Genomic DNA, 22774 nt, shown 5'->3' with positions numbered 1-22774 from the left:
ATGAGGCGGGCTTTTTCGCACTGTTATATTAGTGATCATTAACTACTCCGATTTTGAATTTATGGACACATTAATGGCAGCATTCATAAGCGTTGGCAATGGGCCACGTTTAATAAAACTGTTGTGTGGAACCGCATAAAGGGGCATTGGTGACGAATCATGTTTCAAACGATTGGTGTAAGGAACTTCATACTAGCATATTGACGATGTATCCTTATCTACAGGCTTGTCACTCAATGGTACATCATAGTCTGTGCCGATTCTGTGCATAGTGTTTAAAGCTGTATGCTGTGATGAAACAGTTTCTTGGTTCTGTTTTGATGTTACATTTAACTCCACATCCTCCACAGTTTGACAGGTGTCGTATAAATGGTTGTCTGATAGTTTATTTCTGCTGTCAAAAACCATATACGAAAGTGATGCGTCCACCTCCGGAGATTTAGCTTTCTTTTGTCGATTCTTTCTTCTAAAGGTTAAAAGAGAAAATGTACAAATGACAACAAGAAAATATGCCTCAAAAAGAAATATTTGTTCAGTTTTATTCTAATTATATCACATTTTCGTTTAGTTTCAAAATACTATTGCAAAGTTTTTTACGTTGCATATCAAAGACAATACACATCAAAATTATTTTTATCACATAATGGAGAATATACCTAAGCATGACAAAGCTGGACACTACAATAGAGACAAGTAAAACGATTCCTCCAGCTGCAGACAATGCAATAACACCTGAAACATAATAATAGTGCTGTATTCGGCTCAGTTTATAAAGTTTACAAATACATAAAATTATACACAGGATTGATTCGTTTTCAATTAGATGTATTCATTGTTAACTGATAACCAGAATAATTATTGTTTTGTCTTCGTTTAAAATGAAATGGAATAAGAATTTTATGTTCCTTTGTTTTAAAAACGTTGCTTAATTAGGCAGAAAACAGAACACATTATTAGAATGAATAATGTCATTCATTTAGTAAATGACAATAAAATACATGTATGTACAAAAAAGGGGTCATCCATAAACATATTACATAGTAATAATACATGTTGTGCTGAATGCAATCATGACTCATTATAAAACAGACTTATTGAATATGAATAACAACACAAGACACAAGAAATGAGGCAAAAGAAAGTTACCTATGTTGCTCTGCATTGGAAATTTAGACCCTAAAGTAAATGAAGTAGTAACTGTAAAAACAAGCGGTGTTGTTGTCGAGTCGGCTGGTGTTCCACAAGTTACACTTACATTTCCTCTTCGTCCACCTTTAAAAACGTTTTTTTTCCTTTTGATATGTGCATAATTAGATTTATATTTCACTGTGGGTTATCCAACGAAACAATAAGAATTGCTTAGTTCAACACATCTAAATTCCAAGGCGGTAACGTTGGGAAATAAACTATATGCATAATATCAAGTGCTGGTCCGTGTTGTGTAGTTTAAATACAATAACAAGCAAACATATGCTGTAAACTGTTTTCGCGTTCGAGAAATCTTCGCTTGGGTTGCAAGAGCCTCGTCGTTGCCAATATATCTCACCGCGTACATGTACCAGTTTATAACAAGATAATCGGGAAATAAAGTCGTCACGAATAAAAGTTTGTTACAGCATACAGATTTCAGGATTTTGGTCATACTGCAAATGAAAGAGTATATCGTCTTGTGTTTACGGTTTTTGCAAAAGAGGAGATGGATGGAAAGACATACAGAGCAAAGAACAATTTGATGTTTAATCTTTCTTGCATATATAACGTTTTAAGTTGTCAAATACTTTCACATCTTTTGTAAGATATAATTAGATTACAAGAATGCATCTGTAATGATCTTAATTCAAAGAGGTATTTGTATGATGTACTGATGATAGAAAAGAATAAAGAAGATTAAAAATTCATTTGTTTGCTGACAACAGTTACAAACAGTACAGCACCCGCAACGTTATTTTTTACAAGGGTCATGTTGTAAATTTTGAGTTTACCGCATGGCAGTAAATACAAAATTTACAACATGATAACTGATTAACGATAGGATAGGATTCACGCACGATAGGATAGGATTGATACAGGATAGGAAAGGATAAACGATGTTCATGATAAACGTATACCCGCGTTAAACGATCTTAAGGATTAATCTAATAATGGCATTATTTGAGAAAAAACACATACGAATCGAGATATACGTAGAATTATTTGTTATTAACAAATGCTGAGTTGTTAAACTGCGCTGCATCATTTATGTAATGAAAAAATTAACCACTTTTTTAACAAAAAGTATGAGCTTAGATGATCAAAATATTATCTGTATTGTTGACATTATTTTCATTAACGACCTTCCTAACCTATCGCCAAGAACATTTCAGCCTGAGATCAAACTACAAGGAAAATAGCAGGTTCATTAAAATACAACTCTTGTTCTAAATAAATGTAATATATAATAGTTGTAAACAATTACCATTTTGAATAAACCCCAAACATTGGGTAAATCTATCTGTAATGTTTTTTGACATATGTTCTGCTTTCACAATAATTGTGTCGTTCACTCCGACTTTAAACGTTAAAGATATAACTTGATTGCAGTAAAAAATAACTGTGTTGTTTACTATTACTCTGGAATAACACAAATGTGTTGTTACTTTATATGATGTCACAAGTAGATCACCAACAAACAGTGAGTGTACAGTACAGGTACACGGGCGGCCTATTTTATTCATATCGACAAAAACATAAGATCCAGACCTCACCGATCCATCACAACTGCTCACTGTTCTGAAATCATCTGGAATTTAAGATATATAAACTCATATTTTACATAAAACAAATTGTCGACTAATACTACATGTAATAACAGATATTAAAAGTAACGTGTAGTTAGCAGAAATTATATTCTCATTATAATAAATCGATGTCTAGAGAGTAGTGTAACAAACAATCTGACCAACAGAGATAGATACATTTTTGTAATTCAATGAAAACCTTAACTTTTACAGCTTAACGTCCTCATAATTAATATTGTTCCATGACAAAAATGAACTAATGATGAAAATTCGCTTACTGTCATCTAAACATTGACCTGCAATAAAAAAGAAGACCATTTTATGATTTAACAAAGAGTGAAGAGAAATGTTAACACGTGAAATAAAAATCATAAGGTTAAAAGTCTGTCTGTCTGTCTGTCTGTCTGTCTCCCTCTCTCATTTAATAATAAACAATTCATATCACCAATTAACATATCGACAAAACATCAAAAAGGATTGGGATGAATGATTTCAATTTGAAACTTCATTTGTTGGATGAAGAATACGTAAGTCGTTAGACCATTAATTAAATAGAATTTCCCCTTTTCAAATCATTCTCATTTTAACTGATAATCATGACACCATTTAACATGTGTGGATCAGTGGGCATTATTGGGAAAGATGAGCTAATTACGAAACTTAAACTTATGAATACAAAAGAGCAACCATATATGAAACAGATCCCAGCTTAGGAATAAAGGAATTTTTTTTTATTATTTACACAATTTCCGTGTGTCGTTTGAAATAAAAGTTCACCAAGTGACATGCATGTATTCTTAATCAGTCGTTTTTATTAAGATACCTTCCTGCTGATTTAAGTAGTCTTTTTGAATGTAAATAGATAAACCAACGGCGATGACGAAGACCTGCAATTTAATGCCTGAATGAAAAAAAATTCAGCTTTGATGTGCATGTGCAATAGAGGTCATTTTCCAGGAGTAATATATACACATCAGGCTGGTGTCAAGTTATTTGACATTTTTATATGATGCAGATAAATTTCGGTCAGAAAGTATCATATAATTTTCCTGCAGGGGGAGGGAATGGACAGGTTCCTAGAAGTTTCAAATTTAATTCACTAAGTAAAATTGCCAGAAAATGCCATTCCCCGTAACCCCCCCCCCCCCCCCAATCAGAAAAAAATCTTAGGCTGCGTGGGCTAAATATTTGCATGTGTTATTCAAATTACATCAATTTTGCATGATCAAAGTAAGAAAAACAGGTAATTGACGTGGGCGTATAGATACATGTACACGTATATCAAAGCATCAAAGAAATTGATTCTTCAACCAATTTATTAAGACGACAAAAAGGAACTCACCTTTTGCCATTGAAAAGGACATACAAATCAGAACTGCACGGAATAAAGTCTTCATTTTCAGCGAATTTTAAGAACAAGGAAAAAATAACCGACGTAATAACAGAGAAGTCATTTCCGGTATTATAAGTAAGTTTTTTTTTAAGCAAAGATATATAACTTCGATTAAGACATCTGACAACATGAAACAGGATTTATAAATTTAAAATAAGAATAAGTTTTCTTATTTTGATCCTTTTAATGTACAAGTATATTATATTCACAGCAATCATATTTGTATTTTATCTATTGGGTGTTACATGTTATCATAGATATAGCATTGGCGTGTCTCAAAAATAGTGTACATAATTGTACAGTTCTAAGCTTCAATTTTCTGTCGGCTAATAAAGTCGTAAAATTTGACTAAAATATCTATAGTAGTTTCAGGTTTTTTAAAGTTTATGTTTTGTGAAATATGTTAAGAAATTGGATTAACTCTCGCACTTAATGTACCTGAATTACAATAAATATTGAATACTGCGAAGTGACATGTATACATTTTCATCATTGTTATGAAAGGAAGCTTTCCTTATTTTCCGCACAAGCGTAGGCTGCTTTGCAGCAGCTAATGTTAGGAACAAGAATTTTTTAAAAATGAAAATATTTCGAAAGCGCATGCTTCTGCAAATGTATGAGTATTAATCTCTTACAAATTCTTTTATATATTTAATAGTACAGATTTTGTGTATTTCTGTATATACATCTGTGAAATAATGCTAAAAACTGCAACCGACATACATGCAAACAGCAATTTCGTGTTTTTACATGTAGTATTATAGATACATGTAAAAAGAAGTGAATTCTGCGTATCATCATTACATGTGTGCATTTCCCATTTCATTTTCAGGTCCTAGTAACGTTTTAATCATCTTTAAAATTGAAAGATTGTTGTGCGAAATAGTTCCAAACATTTTATTCATCTTTTCTTTTGAATTTAAGTACACAAGCTGTGAAAATAATATACGTCATTCCAATTTTTAGGAATCTAGCTTCTCTATTTAAAAAGTCAAAGAAAAAATTATCCATAGAAATTCACTAACAGATAATTCTAAGACATCTCTTAGTCATAATAATTTTCCCTAGATTTTCCTAAACCGAGTCGTAGTTTTTTTACAGCATAGTAATTTTGGAATGAAAAATGAGAGAAAGGTGTTCAATGTACATATACCAGTCAAAGTAGACATGTTTGTAAGATCACTGTACGCTCATTTACATTCATTTTAAATAGTGCAATAAATGAAGAAAATAAAATATATCATTTCTTTACTCCAATATAGCATTGAGTTACTGTACGTATTTGTTCGATCGAGACGACCCAATGAGACGGTATTTGATTATTTAATTTGCATTCATTAAAAAAAATTAAATTGATTGATTTGTCAACGGCGTAAACACTTTTTGTAGATTATTAAATTTTCAAATTAATATACGTCTTTCCCATTTTTAGGGAGTCTAGCTTCTTTATTTGAAAAGTCCGAGCACAATTATTAATAGAAATTTACCAATAGATAATTTTAAGACATCTCTTAGTCATACATGTAATACTTTTCCCGAAATTTTTCTAAACCTAGTCGTTGTTTTTTTACCGCATAGTATTTTTGGTATGAAAATTGTGGAAAAAGATTTTCAATGTATATATACCAGTCATAGTAGACATGTTTGTAATACCACTGCACGTTCATTTACATTCATTTATAAATAGCGCAATAAATTAAGAAAATAAAATATATCATTTCTTTACTCTAACATAGCATTGAGTTACAGTACGTAATTGTTCCATCGAGCTGACCCAATGAGACGGTATTTGATTATTTAATTTGCATTCAGTTTAAAAAAAATTAATTGATTGATTTGTCAACGGCGTCAACACTTTCTGTAAATCATTAAATTAACAAAAATGAAGTACCATTTTTAGAGTAAGATATGAACAAACATGACCATTTCCTTACAATTATAAGGTCATTATCCTCTTGAAAAACTTACATTTTTTAAAAATACTCTTGGGCAGTAATAATGTAATAGCCAGTTTGTAGATCGATATTTTAAATTCTACAACGTATAATGCCATTATACGTTGTAGAATTTCATATATTAGTTTAAAGTAGGTCAAATGATTGGACGATGCAATATTGAGAAATGATGTGCTTTCATCAAATAATGATACATGCAAAGAAATCTTTACTTTACTTTACAACATTATTATCGGTTTCAGGACGTCATGGGGCATCTCATCGATTCAACAGTACAGATTGACCGGTCCTGGGTATTTTGTACAACTCCATGTTTTCCCCTAACATCTCTATCAATTTATTTCGGCATTCTTTTTGTATAATGAGACTACTATACTTCATTTTATGGTATCTTTATTAAATGATATTGACTTCGTACAACGTTATAATGCATAGAAAGGACATCAGCTTGAATTTATCGCAAAGCTGTAAATTACACCTCTGTTACAAACATTTTTGTCTTCGACGTTTGTCTTTCAACTTTTTTATAACACCTTAAAAAAGCATATTGATCAATAATTGTAAACGATGTTTTTAAATATAGCCATTCTAACTGTTGTGCCGTAGACTTAATATAATAGATACATGAAGTATTGTTTTCAGTTATCTTATTAGGGTCTTCCGTTTCCAACGGAAGACCCTTTTGTTTTTCTTCGGATTCTTTTTAGGGTCTTCCGTTTTCAACGGAAGACCCTCTTGTTATTCTTCGGTTTCTTTTTATTATTATTTTTTTTCTTTTTCTTTTTTTTCTGACTCCTTTTCGGCTTCATAACTCAAAAAGTTTTCACCTTATTTAAAGGAAACTTTCAGGGATTATGTGCAATTATATTGCCTCAAAGATGTTAAAGTTTCCATAACAACGTCACCTCCGTTTTGACGTTACGTTATTTTTAAACTTTAAAAAAAGTCATTTTGTCCGCGACATTTCTCAAAAACGCTCTTAGATAGAGTCTTGAAATTTTCTGTGGTTATGAATTTGGCAATTTACATGTGCAAAAAGGCTGGAAATAAAAATCTGTCGCTTCCGGTCGAAACCGGAAGTGAAACAAATTTTTCGAAAAAATGAATTTTCTGATCAAATCAAAAATGAATATATGTTTTATAAAGCTTATCAAGCTGAATCTAACACTGAAATCCGTTTTAAAATCGGACAATGCATTAAAGAGATATCGGGGTTTAAAAATTGATTTTTCCGGAAATTTTGTTTCCGCGTCCTTGGTTTAAAAAATAGCGTAATGTTCAAAGTAAAGTTAACTCGTACCAACAATAATTGTTAAGTCGTACTTGAACACATTCGGATTTTTTTTGTTAAGTCGTTCTTGAAATCAGGAAGGTTTTTGTTAATTCGTACTTAAAATCATTCGGATTTTGTTAAGTCGTACCAGGGATAATTCGATTTTTTCATCTTTTTATTTTAGTTACTCTTGTTATTGGTTCAAGAGCTCTGCTTCTTACAGGAACTTCCAGCTTTACTTCCGACATTAACGGAAGACCCACTCGTTGCTTTGCAACGAGCTTTGCTCTAGTTCATTATTATTATTCTTCCTCTGACTTTTTTTGTGGCTTATATCTCAAAAACTATTCAACCGATTTCCACGAAATTTTCAGAACTTGTTTGGTATCGTAAATACTCGAGGTTATTAAAATTTGAACTTATGACGTCACTTCCGGTTTCAGAAATTGACGATTTTGTAAATTTTTAAGGGTCATTTTGTCCACGCATCTCCTCCGAAACTAATCAAGATAGAAGCTTGAAATTTTCAGGGATTGTAGATAAATGTATGTAGATGTACCCTATTGCCTTCACTTATGAAAATTGTGCAAGGCTTCGAAGCTCGCCCGAAACTGAAAATAAGCACCAAATTTTTCCACGAAATTTTAGAACATTTTCTGTAATATCTTTTGATGTATACATATTTTGTTAAATAATGTAATGCAAAAGATATTTATTTTTGCAAGACCTTTAATTTGATATCAAGGAAAAGGGGCTGGCCCCTCCAATTAGGGGCCAGGGGGGCTCTAAAGTCTTCTTACAATAACCTTTTACTAAACAATAATTTGTTATTAATCATAGAAGCAAAAATGTTTAATGTACATCTGTTTATCTATACAGTACCATAGCTAAGTCATATATTACGTAATTAGGGGTTTCAAGGGGCCAGAAGTTCAAAACTTTGATCATTTATATCGGAAAAAGGAGAAACATTTTGAAAAGCAATATAGAACAAAAGTTGCTCAAAATAATGTTCTGTACAATATGTCATCTTCAATTTTTTGTTGATGGCCCCATTAAGGAGTTTAAGGGTCGGCCCCTAAAACACATTTGTACAGATATCTCGAGAACGGTTGACACTTTGTGAACACTTGTTGAACAAAATATGTTTATATTTGCAATACCTTTAATTTGATTTCAAGAATAAGGGGCTGGCCCCTTAAATTAGGGGCCAAGAGGGCTCTTAAAACTTCTTACAATAACTCTTTACTAACAAAAGTTTGTTATTAATTATAGAAGCAAAATTATTCACTGTACAACTCTTTATCTTTACAGTACCATACCTAAGTCATATTTTAGGTAATTAGGGGTTTCAAGGGGCCAGAAGTTCAAAACATTGATCATTAATATCTGAAAAAGGAAAACTATTTTGAAAAGCAATGTAGAACACAAAAATGTTGAGAATAATGTTCTAAAGAATATGGCAACTAAATATTTGTTGTTGGTGACCCCGATAAGGAGTTCAAGGCTCGGCCCCTAAAACAAAGCTGTTCAGATATCTCGAAAACGTTTAACAATTCGTGAATACATGTGAACAGAATAGGTTAACATTTGCAATACCTGTATTTTATATATAAAAAAAGGGCTGGCCCCTAAAATAAGGGGCTAAAAGGGCTGGTAAGTCTTTTGTGATAACTTTTTTGTAAGCGATAATTTGATATTTTTCATTAAGCAAAAACAAAAAACTTTTTAAGCTTAATCTAACGCTGAAATTCGTTTTAAAATCGGACCATGAACTACAGAGAAATTGGGGGTTAAAATTTGATTTTTCCGGAAATTTTGATTACGCGTTCTCGGTTTAAAAAATAGCGTAAAGTTGAATGTAAAATTAATTCGTACCAAAAATAATCCTGTCAAGTCGTACATGAACACATTCGGGTTTATTTTGTTAATACATTCTTGAAATCCAAAAGGTTTTTGTTAAGTCGTACTTAAAATCATTTGGATTTTGATAAGCCGTACCAAGAATTATTCGATTTTTTTCTTATTGTTTTAGTTACTCTTGTTATTGGCTTAAGAGCTCTGCTTCTTACAGGTACTTCTAGTTTTTCTCTCGACATTAACGGAAGACCCACTCGTTGCTTTGCAACGAGCTTTGCTCTAGTTTTTATGTCTTATCGTTTTCAACATATTTGATGTTTTGGATGTTGTGACAATATTTCAAAATGCTATTGAATTAATCGATCATGAAAAATGTGCATTTTTTTTACTATTATACATACATTGTCATGATGTGTAAAAAGAAATTTTAAGATTTTTACATATAAAGACGTAGAAAAGAAAGCTAAACATGAAATATATAGAATACTGTGGAATCATTAAAATTCGTGGGGGCCATTTTTCGCGGATGACTATATTTTCCAGGTTCGTGGGAACGTAATTTCGTGTATTCTATTACACCTATAAAGGGAGTTGTGACTTTAAACCCCAAATTTATTATTTCGTGGAGAATGTAAATTCGTGGGTGAGAGGTACCCACGAATTCCACGAAAATTGAGCCGCCACGAAATCTAATGATCCCACAGTAGAATAATAAAGAAAATACATGTGCATAGATAATATTATTAAGATATATGTATTTTACATAAAAGTTTCGACAATCATGTTGATTAATATACAAAAAAAATTAGTTCTATAAATTAACCTTTCTTATTTATTTAACCTTTCTTATTTCAGTTTTGTGTTAGAAAACACCAATAAATATTACAACTCATGGTAAATAAACATAATTGTTTGATCTAGAGAAAGTAAAGCTGTATTAATAAAAAAAAAGTAGGAAAAAACCCCGTAAAACTACATTAAGTAAACAATGTCATAAAAAGTAATTTCCTTATTAAGTACGCTTAATTTCGGCATAACAAACACCTTCAGTTATTTTATTTCTGTCATAGGTGTTTGTTTTGTGGCACCAAGGTTTTGTTCAACTTCCGTGTACAAAAAACCATCTTCAGTACGTTTTCTTACCGGAAACTGCGCAGTGTCTCTGTTTGGTTTACATACCTCCGCATAAACATCACCAGTACTGACCTCAGATGTACGGTTCTTACTCTTTTTAGAAACAGCATAGACCGGCATAGAAGACGCACCATGGTCTACTGGTTTTATGTTAGCAGGAACGTCACCTTTCGAGTTAATTGTTTTCTTCGTATTTGAATCCGTCGGTGGTAAGCCAAGTTGCTTTTCCTGCTCCGAACTGTACCCTAATTCGTCCAAAGATTGTGAAGAGAGATATAATGGGTTGTCGGGCAATTCAGGGCTGCTATCGAAGATTTCATTTTTATGCACTGCGTCTCCTTCCGAAGATCTTTCTTTGTTTTCTGCACTCCTCGATCTGAAAGATAATATTAAAACCATTTGCTCATAACCATCAGGTTAACTATGTCAACAGTTAAAAAATATAAATGTGGTTTAAACTTGACTATCATTGTATTTAGAAGTAAATATTTAATACCTCTTCATTAATATTAAAATGAGAACAACTAGCCCAACAAGTATTATCGCACCTCCAGCAGCAGAGCCGGCGATTATATCTAAAAATGGAAAAAGGGTAAGATTTTATTGTGTACATTCTAACAAAATATTTTATAATAAGACTGCTCAACTGCATAGTTACATATCATCTCTGGACCATCTTGTGTCGACTCCACCAACAAAGAGTCTACACTTGAATAAACCGTGTTTGAAGACCTGGTGGCATCAGTATTTTTGTCGTTGACTGCCACTGATGTTGATTCTATTGGTGATGTAATAATGGGTGTTGATGATAGAGTTGTTGTTCTTGTTATTACTGTTGTTTCTGATGGAGATCCACATATGACTTTTAAATTCCCACCGATTCCAGCTTTAAAACCACAAAATAATAATATCTAATTGTTTATCTTGTAAACCATATTCAGACTGTTCGTTAGTAAAGGATATACAGTGACTATAATTTAAGATTCTTTTTCAAATGCCAAAATTATATAACAGACCACTGTGTAGGGTCATAAAACATTTTAGTTTTTAATTAAAGTTGAAGCAGTCATGAATTATAATATCAAACAGATTGCTTTAAATTTATACGTTTTTAGGGCATTCACCACCCAATAGCGTAGAGAATCGATAAAATAATCTAGAACTGTAATATGTGTCGTGTATTCACTCTAATGGCAAAAATCTTGACAATAATTTTTGAACATGCAGTGACCTTAAAATAAATTTATAATTCAAAGCTTAAGGTCAAGATCATAGATGAAGCAGACTTATGCCTCTTCTATGTTATCTTCCTCTTTTTGCCCATCAGGGTTTTATTTTTCCAGAAAATGTTAGTGGTATGTTGACTTTTAACTATTTACATGTATTATCAGTGAATAGGAAAATAAAGCGGGGGGGGGGGGGGGGTAGGGGTATACCTTTAACTTCAATTTTATTGTTCGTTTCGTTTTTTGCAATTCAATTTCTCACATGGTCCCATAATTATGGGGGGGGGGGGGGGAACAACCCCATATTAATTCAATTTATGGTATGTAATTTTAAGAAATAATCTTTGCTGCGCATAAAACTGGCAGGGGGGGGGGGCGTGGTCCCCTGATGCCACGTGCCTGTCTCATTGATGTACTGAACAGTTATGAGCATAGAAAAACCAGATCCAAATAAAAAATATTATATGCAAGGTCTAATGCCTTCCGCAAAAAATCATATATTTGGCGTTCGCTTTTAAAAACAGTTGCTAATTATAAAAATTCTTTATATTTTGGGCGCATTTCAAACAAATTATCAATGCGCTATATTAAATTAATAAATTCAGGTACCATTTTTCTTCACGAAAGAGTTAATCACTGGATTTGGATATATACCTTCTTCAATAAGGGTATGAAACATGCCATTATTCATTTACTATACAATACTCGTTAAGTGTATTAATATATAGCATCATGGCTACTATCATTGACAATCCCTTTTCGACGAAGCTGCAAAGAGCTTTGCTCTAGTTTTGTTACCTTTTAAATTTACGACAATTATTCGATTTAGAGCTTCATGAACTTTATATTTAATGAAGACGGTTACATGGCGCAAGAATACACACTGTAGTATCAACAATTAATTACATTTTTGATACCCACCGTATACTGAGCTACATGTATACATGTGGTAGTTATATTTAAAATCAAAACAACAGAACGAAATGATTAAAACTGTACCGGTGTCATTAATACCGTCTCATTTGTTAAGTTATTTAAGAAATAAACATCAATTTACCATTTTGTTGAAATTCCATACAATGTAGGAACATTCCTGATGTAGATGAAGATACGTATCTTGCTCGTACGTCCACTGTTTGATTGATTGTGACATTAAGTACCAGAAATGACATATCATACGTTGGACAACCAATTATCGATGTATTTTGAACAGCTGCTTCTGTGTTACATGCATATTTAACTGCCTCTCTAGATATCACAAGCAGATAACCATCAAACGACGGGGTCACAGTGCAAGCACAAGGACGACTGATTTTGAAGAAATCCACAAAGACAGTTGGTCCGTGTTTCATCATTCCTTCACAGCTAGATAGTAAAGGCCTGTTTACAACTGCATAGAAAGGACAACATTCAATAAACAAACATTGTTTATTTGCAATAATGAATTGAAATTTCAACAAAATTTATGACGTCATGTACTCACCATCAAATGGACATTGTCCTAAAAGAAAAGAAAATGACTTGCATTAAATTTCTTTAACAAATTCAAAATTGTTTTGATAGGTCTTAAATAGAGTTCAGTACCTTTAGCAATATCAAATCAATTTTTTATAGGCCTTAACGGTGACTTGTGTGCCATAGCCAATACACACAATTTACCAAATTAATCATCAATTATTAATAATAATTATCCCCCCGGGTGGTTGCTGGCGCAAGACTTGCTTTTGTGTGCCGACATCATCGTCTGCCTTGTGTATAAGCGGCTGATTCTCCGAACGCCCACTATAAAGGTACATGTAGCTACAATGCATAACAAATACATAAACTGCCGTTTTCCCTGCAATGATCGCTACCATTATAACCCACATGAATCATCTAAGAAGGCATCTAAGAAGGAGTTTTATTGCTTTCTTCTCACAAAATTTTGAATTGATCGTTAAGAGTAAATGCAAGTAAAAGTAACTTTTTTATATTATTGTTAATATACATCAGTACTTAAGATTGAAGAAAGAACCAAATTATATTGGCTATAAATAGAGTTCAGTACATTTAGCAATATCAAATCAATTTTTTATAGGCCTTAACGGTGACTTGTGTGCCATAGCCAATACAAACAATTTACTAAATTAATCATTAATTATCTCCCCGGGTGGTTGCTGGCGCAAGACTTGCTTTTGTGTGCCGACATCATCGTTTGCCTCGTGTATAAGCGGCTGATTCTCCGAACGCCCACTGCCCAATTATCATTATTCAATTATACTGGGCAATTATGGAGCCTTCTGAAGGGACACAGGTAGACTTTACCTGTGTAACCTTGAATGAAAAAATAATATAACAGTTTGTCATTTTTGTTAAATTTTGAATGTCTTTATAATTAAAATTGTTGCATAAATAAAAAGAAAACATTGAATCAATTTTAATATATTTATTTAATCTATTAGCACTACATATAATTTAAAACAATAAAATGTTTTAAAATTGCATAACATTTTATATACAATTTTCTTTTTATTTTGACACATAGCACTGTTTTGTAACAAAATCGTAAATACATTGTTGTCTAAAACATAAATAACAATTCAAAATGACATAAAGTTTAAAAAAGTATAATTCAAACCAGTATATATACAATGTTTACCAAGACAATAATATGGGCACGGAGTCTGTCTTAATGTTCTTTCACTTTCATTGTCACTATGTCAATGTCCTAAATGAAGAAGTTCCGATGCTGAATCTGCGTAGGTCATAAGGTCGATGATCCCGTCTTGGTATCGCTCCTTCAGGGTCTGCAGTCTCCTCTTGATGTTCGCCTACTTCTTTGTCGGTTGACGAATGGTTCCTCCTGTTTGTTTCTGCATCTGTAGAATTTATTTGCCGTTCTGGATGTCCTTGAAGATCTTGATGACAGTGTAGATGTTTGGGTGCGCGTGTAGGGCCATCCTGTTCAGCTTCCCGTCTATTGGTTCCGAAGTGATTCCAAATAAATCTGTCACCTTCACCCACTGCTCTGTCACATAGTCTGTAAAGGGCTCTGACACTTCCGTCAGGTCGGCTTTATCGCGGTCTTTCAGGGCTTGGAACCACACGTCTAGAGGAACTAGGGGTCGGACGGCTGCTATTCTTATCAGTTTCTTCACGTTTGTAACGGGGTGAGCGGAGGCTTCCTAACAACAACAAGACATCTTAAATTTAACAAAATTTATTAACAAAAAAAACCCAAATAAATAAAAGTCACACATCAGTGAATACATGGGTAACTCTACAGTTAAGAATGGCCAATTTGACTTTATTGGACGACTGCGTAAAACTAATAAAACGGCAAAAATTTACAAATAAACTACACCAAACTAAATAAATACTTACCACAGTCAGCTATCCGTGTCCGCGTCATATGCTGAACTTGAGAGACTACAACATGGCACACAGGCTTCTACCACGATACCCCCTACTAACACTCAGCACGTCTTTATCGCTGGACAGCTCGGCCGGGTATAACTTAGCGCCTATTGTTAGGGTCGGCCAAGCACGTTGCAAAGAATTATGGGTAAAAAACAAAATCGGGTGCGTTCGATATGAAGAGTGATTGTCACAACGTTGTTATCTTCTCTGTGGGGGATCTATAAATCTGTGATCTGTGCCTTGCGCCAAACAGCCTGTGTGAAATGGAAGAAACATCCTTTAGTGGTGATTCCGGGAAAAACGTCTCTAATGGAGTTATGTACTGCAGTTTCGAACACGGCAAGGGCACTGGTGGGAGAGAACTGCAGGCCGAGGTCGTACATCTTGTCGGAAAGGAGAGTGAAGAGTCTTGTGTAAGTGGCTTGGTTCTTTCCTGGAAGAAGGGCATACACAACGGGCGTCATCTGGTCGTCAGTCATGATGTGGATGGTGAAGATCTGGTAGAACAGGCTGGGGCAAGTGTAGAAGGTTCCATCGCAGATAGAGGTCTCGGAGGCAGCAAGCTCTAGAAGATTGTCTGTTGTCGCAAACGCAAGCATCCTGTTGTTCTGGAAGTTGTCATCTAGTAGAAGGAATGGTTGTCCCGTCTCTGTCTCTGTCCATGTGGAAGTGTTGGTGTCTGTTTCCTCCGGGCTCTGTAGAGTGATGACCTGGCGTTGTTGAAAGTCGGCTGCCTCTCGATGAGGTCTCTGCTGGTGTCGTCCCATTCGTTTTCTCGGAGTTTGTTGAGTCCTTCGCTGAAAATGGAGGGGATGGGCCTAACTTCATCTGTACATCTTCTGGAGATGGCTGTCATAATTTGTTTGGCAACAACTTCAGTGTGGTCCGCTGCATGGGTGTGTTGCTGTTGTCCAAAACCTGTGGGGATGTCGTTCTCTGTTGAGATCTGGCGGAACATCCAGATGTAGTGCACCTCCAAAAGATCTTGTTGTCCGTCCTTCGATTTACCCAGTAAATGTAGCCATTGAATGCGAGATTACGTCCTCCTCTTCTGTTGGTGATGAACTTAACGTTGATCTGTGCTTTAAAGCAATATGAGCTGTATTTTTTAGAACTTTATTTTGCTGCAAAAACGTGCTAGTATGATAAGTCTGCATATAACTTAAACTTTTATGATGAATAAGGTTTGAAAAAAATCATTAATTTTTGTCAGAGGAAAGATTTCTCTACTAAGGAACATATAGCAAATCAATTTTTGTACAGGACGACAATAATTCAATTTTGCTCCTAATAAGGCTTCTTAACGGCCTTTTCCACAACAATATGGCTAACAGAAATTTAAAAACCATGATATTTTGTCATTTATAAGAAGAAAAAAAAATTAGTAAAAAAAAAAATTCAACATGAAAAATGCAGCTCATATTGCTTTAAAACGACAACTGAAAGCAAAAGGACAAAATTTCTTTTATCATATACAAAACCGATTGAGTTTTGGTGTTAACATTATCTTTATTCTACACAATGCATGCATGCCGTGATACATGATGTAACTCTGGTTTTTTCTTTTTTTCATCATATAACTATATGTTTGTGGTCCTATCAATACAATAGACTCACAGGATATGAATTAACTTATGCAGAAAAGAAAAAAATTAAAGCACATGTAAAACGTGTATCTTTTTATAAAAATGGAGACACGTCAGGTGATAAAAAATCTGTCGCAGTAAAGAAATATTAAGTACTTTAACTATTTGGCTCATAACATGTACAGTCAACTTACCATTTGTTGTCACAAAAAACATACTGATCACAATCACACAAAATGGACCTTTCATTTCTACCCTGAATCAAATTACACAAACCAGGAAGTTGATTTATTTCATAGTAACGGTGTTTCAAGTCTTTTACAACCTTTCATACGAGTTCAGTCAGTATTCAGGTCACAGATAAGACACATTTAAAAACCAGTCAATGTGTGTGTCATCTGCGTTGCATGTAAATCATTGATCCGTTTTCACTGAATTTGCTCTCTATATGTTTTATAGTGGACACCTGTTGAAAGAAATATATAATGCACAAATAAACACTTATAATATTCCTATAATCTATGACATGACCTTTTTAAAAAATATTTTTGCAAAACAAGACATGTTTTGCATCTTTATTTTTGTATATTTATGATACATAAAGAATGTGCTTTTTTTTATCTTGCCAATTGTTCCTATAAAATAGTACCAAGGGTTCGTTACTCCTCGTACAATATAAATAATAGGATGCATGGTTCAGTTTTCCAACGTTACTTTATAATGATGAATGACAATGATAATGATGAGAAGGTGACCTGAAATGAAAGCATTCATACAATTGACGATAAGATAAAAACAGTTCAAGAAAGTATTTAATTTTTCCCCAAATTCGCCTTCTGTAGAACTACTACGTAATAGGATGAAACTAAGTAAATGCTAGTTTCAAACTATTTACACAGACAAGTCGTAAAACTGTCACTGTCTGATGGTAAACGAGTTATGTTCTAAAATAATGGTGCAAAGATTATAAATTAAAAGCTTTCTCTCACACTTGCGCACTGATCATACACACCCATAAAAACCTGTTTTACCATTTCCAAATATAGACATATTGTAGCTGTTACAGTGGGCGAGTTCGATCAGGAACTAGAGTTAAACCACGGTAGTAAGGAAAACGTATGGTGCGCATGTCTTCCTGGTTTGTTCGAACGCACATTGGTCGATGTCTGGTTAAAAAAATAAAAAAAAGATGTTTATTGCTACTCATAATTTTATTGTTCGTGAAGAAAGAAGGAAAATAACTTGTAAACAAATTGAATCATATGTGTGTACGCTAAACTTTAAAACATTGCATGTTGTGCTGATTAAAATAAGCAAAATTTGGAAGTTTCGCTTTACGTTGCCATCTTTAAACTACCTGACTAGAGATAGGCCAGAGTATCTCCGTTGGTTGGACCACGGTTCCATTTTAGTTGGACTGAAGTGAGTTCGATCTCATTTTAGTCGAACTACGGCTACCGTAGTTTGTGATCGAACTCGCTCACTATATGGTGAATCACAACCCACAATTACACAATCACCTGACAAAACACAAAAACCAGTCAAACACTTATAAACCATGAATGAGTTAATAATGAAATGTATGGATGCATGAATGGGTAAATATATGATGTACTAAATACTTAATTTTTTTCAATTGTATCCCTGTGACAAAGATTTTGCACTAGTTTTCCACATGTAAATATTTAAGGAGGAGTATTTTCTTATTGTTTTCTTATTATTCTTATTCTACATCACATGCACTTTGATTGTCATTCGATTATACGTGTACTGCGAAAACTTGTTCGCATTAATTTAACATGGATTATAATCAATTCACAGCTATTTACAACTACACAAAACAAATTGCAAACAAGTTAACTTTGTTTGCATCAATTAAAGCCATTCTGATGTCATCCTGGATTTATTTCATTATTTCAAATTTAACAAAACTGTTATTTTAATTTAATACATACTTACTGATAAATACAGGTTCTTTTGCATATGTGACACATATAACATCACAAAACTCGTATCGGCCTCCGAGACAGATACAGGTTATCAACCCTAGGGCTGATACGGATTCGTATCACACCCCTTGCGGAACCTCTCTGCCTTTTTTCCTTTGTGCATTTTACAGACTAAACAATAAAACAGTCGATATTTTTAAATGCTGTTGAAAACTTCAAAAGCGACCAAATGTTTATAAGAAATTTTCTTCAAAAACTTACGAAAATTCCGATTCTAAAGCTAAATGTTCGTTACATTTGTAAAACAATAAGATCTTATATTTTTATTTTATTTTTATAATATGTACACAGTCAAACTATTTCAAATAATATTTAAGTCAATTTATTCAAGTTTTTTTCAATTAATAAAGTATGTAATAATATGATAATAGATACTTTTGTCCCATATCAAAGCCAGTACCCTCGGGCTAATACAGGATGTAATATGGAAAAGGGTATCTATTATTCTCCATTTGATATGAGTTTTAACAGGTTTATTCTATTTGTTTGAATTCCGCGGACATGATATCAAAAAATTATCTTTATTCCATTAGGGTATGAAATTTAAGAGACATATTTCGTATTGATAACATTGTTATAAATAATATTTAAGATTTACAATCACTTGACTTCCGAATCAAATACCATACTATAAAATAATTGACTGCTAACACTGATTACCGGTATTAGAGCAAAATAAATAAATTTAGTCCATACTTTTTGTAGTATAGTAAATTTTTATCTAACTTTTATCTTAATCATTTACTGCACGTGCCATTGGCGTATAGAACGGTGAGTTCTTTCCTCATCGACTTGCATTTAATCAGGAACTAGAGCTAAAAAATGACAAATGATATGAGAAATGTGTATTTATCGGAATATATGATTTTTTATATCCAGAATGCGATATATTTGCTATATATTCACAATTTTGAAATTAAAAATCACCATAAGAAATTAACGTAATCAAATTTCCATAATATATATCAAAATATATGACTCAGGTTCTTATTTTATTTGATATCCTCTTCAGTTTTGCAGGGGGTGTATAAGGGGTTGTCTGGTAGATCATTTTGCAGCTGTCATAAACCTTATACGAAAGCGATTAAAGCACCTTCAAAGATTCAGCTTCATTTTTTTTCGATTCTTCCGTCAAAAGTTTGTAAAAGAAAAATGTACAAATATCAATATGCAATATATAAATAAAGTCTTTGTGATATTCTAACTCATAATCATGTAATTTTTCTAAATATCATTTGGCAAATAAAAAACCCAGTTGTTGCTAATGTTTGTACGTCGCAGAGCAAAGACATTTTGTATGTAAAACAATTTATGTTACATAATATATCACATACATGACAAAGCTGAAACCAGAAAGACAAATAAAACAGTACATGTACCTTCAGTTGTGGACATTGCAATAATATCGGAAGTCCATCGGAAGAGTTGGAGAGTTAGTAAATACATAAAATTCAATACAAGATCGGTTCTTCTTCAATTTTAATTGGTTACAATGATATCATTATAAGAAATAAACTGTGTGAAATATGACGTATTGTGTGTTATAGATTCCATTTACTCAGAATGAAAAAAAAATCCACTGATGGTAATGAAAAATCATCTATTGTGTGTTATAGACCTTCATGGTAGTGTAGTTTTCCGCTTTCAAAAAGTAGGACAATGACCTACTTTTTGAGTTAATGGTCATTAAATATTTATTGGAAATTTAAAAAAACCTTTAAAAAAAATTACATTGATTGAAATTTTCTTAATTGTAAAAATAATCCAAATTTCTTAACAATTTTTGAAAATAAACTAGAGGTACTGTGAGCAAGCTCACAATTGATATCCCCCGCTAAGAAATATTGGTATACTGAGCCCGATTTTTTCGAAATTTTTATCCACACATTTTTCCCCCCCAAAAAAACACTCATCGGGGCAGGCCTTCTCAGAGAGACGGGGATGAGAATCTAAAAATCATTTTATGTGGCCTGAGACAAGCAAGCTTTGTGTCAAAATTTAGCTTCTCATATTTCCATTAATACAAGACATGACACTGACAGACTTTAGCATTTTTGAAACAATGTCCTTGACCTTTCCATAATGACCTTGTGTCAAGGTCATGACACACCCTTAGGTCATAAGCAGTCTTTTGTGAATTAAGAAATTTCAATGTTTTTCCATTATAAAAAGATATGGACCGGACACGAATTTTGCACTTTTTCTGCCAGTGACCTTGACCTTGTCCGAATGACCTTGGGTAAGGTCATGACACACCCTTTGGTTTTAAGTTATATTTGTGTGAAGTAAGAACTTCCAATGTTTCTCCATAAGAAAGATCTGGACCGGACACGACAGACGGACAGACAAGGTGATTCCTATATACCCCCCCAGACTTTGTTTGCAGGGGGTGGGGGGGGCATAAATATAGTTTATTAATGGCAGTGACACTAATTAAATATAAAAAAATAATATTAATGTGCCGCCTCAATTATGTATTTTATTTGTGTTAGTAAGAATTGTTTTGGTATGAGTGAATTTTCGGATAATGGCGTCATTTAAACCCGACTATGCCATGCCGTGCACCATGTTTTTGTAAAGTAATCTGGGAGAAAACAGTTTTTACCCATGTAGAATAAATTAGTTAATCGACTGACATCTTGTTTGGCATCCCACGGATCAACAATATTAGTTCGTGGCAGTACAGTAAAAGAACTATCCCTACAGATACTGGACTTTGTCGGATACTTGGAGAAGCTGTTTTCAGATCCAAAGAAAAAGGATTTGTTCCTACTAGATAGAAAAAGGACACCAAAAGAATATACTTGTGCTTAGATAATCTTGTTAGGATATATGTACTATAAATAAATGTTCAGACAATCATGTTCATTTATATACAAAAAAAAAATCTAAAAATTAACCGGTGATGCATTTCTTATTTCAGTTATTTGCGAGAAAACATAGCATCAATAAATATTACAATTAATGATAAATATACATAATTGTTTGGACTAGATAAAGTAAAGCAGTACTTATAAAAAAGGGAAAAAAACATAAGACTACATTAACATTAAATAAACAATGTCATAAAATGTTAGCTCTCTAAGTTTGTTTAATTTTAGCATAACAGACACCTTCAGTTATTTTATTTTTGTTACTGGTGGTTGAGTTTTTTGTGGCAGCAGTATTTTGTTCAACTTCCATGTACAAAAGACAATCTTCTTTACGTTTTCCTACCGGAACCTCCGCAGTGCATCTGTTTGGTTTACAAATTTACATAAACATCACCAGCACTGACCTCAGGTGTATCATCCCTATTCCTATTTGGAACTTCATAAACCGGCATTGAAGACCCACCATGATATATGGGTTTATTGATTAGAAGAACGTCATAGTTCGAGTTAATTTCTAATTCGTCCAAAGGTTGTAACGAGAGATATAATAGGTTATTGGGCAATTTAGGGTTGCTATCGAAGATTTCAATTTTATGGACTTTGTCTACTTCCGAGGATCTTTCTTTGTTTTCTGCACTCCTCGATCTGAAAGATTATATTTAAGCCATTTACTGATAACCATCAAATGTTAAAAGTTAAAATATAATTGTTGTTTAAACTTGATTATCATTGTATTTAGAAGTAAATATTGAATACCTCTTCATTTTAATTTAATTTAAAATGACAACAATTAGCCCAACAAGTATTATCGCTCCTCCAACAGTAGAGCCGGCGATAACATCTGAAATTGGAAAAAGGTTAAGATTTTATTGTGTACATTCTAACAAAATATTTTATAATAAGACAGTTCAACTCCATAATTACATATCATCCGTGGATCATCTTGTGTCGAATCCACCAACAAAGAATCAAACTTGTATTACCCGTTTTTGAAAACTTGGTGGCATCAGTCTTTTTGTTGTTGACTGCCACTGATGTAGATGGTTTTATTGGTGATGTAATAATGGGCGTTGATGATACAATTGTTGTTACTGTTGTTTCTGATGGAGATCCACAAATGACTTTAAAATTCCCATCAATTCCACCTTTAAAACCAGTAACATAAGAATATATAATTGTCAATCTTGTAAAAAGATCCAGTGGCTATCGTTCATTTAGTAACTTATTTGTTTTGCTATTTCAAAACAATATAAGAACAACACCGAATTTTAGATGTGACTATCTAGACA

At 33.1% G+C, this 22774-nt stretch overlaps 1 long non-coding RNA gene across 1 annotated transcript; it reads right to left on the bottom strand.

Annotated features, from left to right (window-relative positions):
- Positions 1–2415: 2415 nt before the first annotated feature.
- LOC136271243 (uncharacterized) lies at positions 2416–4203 on the bottom strand. The gene is made up of 3 exons (XR_010709135.1): positions 4120–4203; positions 3056–3073; positions 2416–2779 (listed from the first exon to the last, which is right to left on the bottom strand). It is a non-coding gene; the product is annotated as an uncharacterized lncRNA (long non-coding RNA).
- Between the last annotated feature and the right edge of the window lie 18571 nt (positions 4204–22774).

Source organism: Magallana gigas, chromosome 9 (genome assembly GCF_963853765.1).
Source record: "Magallana gigas chromosome 9, xbMagGiga1.1, whole genome shotgun sequence".
Classification (NCBI taxonomy): domain Eukaryota; kingdom Metazoa; phylum Mollusca; class Bivalvia; order Ostreida; family Ostreidae; genus Magallana; species Magallana gigas.
This window is presented reverse-complemented; position numbering and strand designations above follow the sequence as displayed.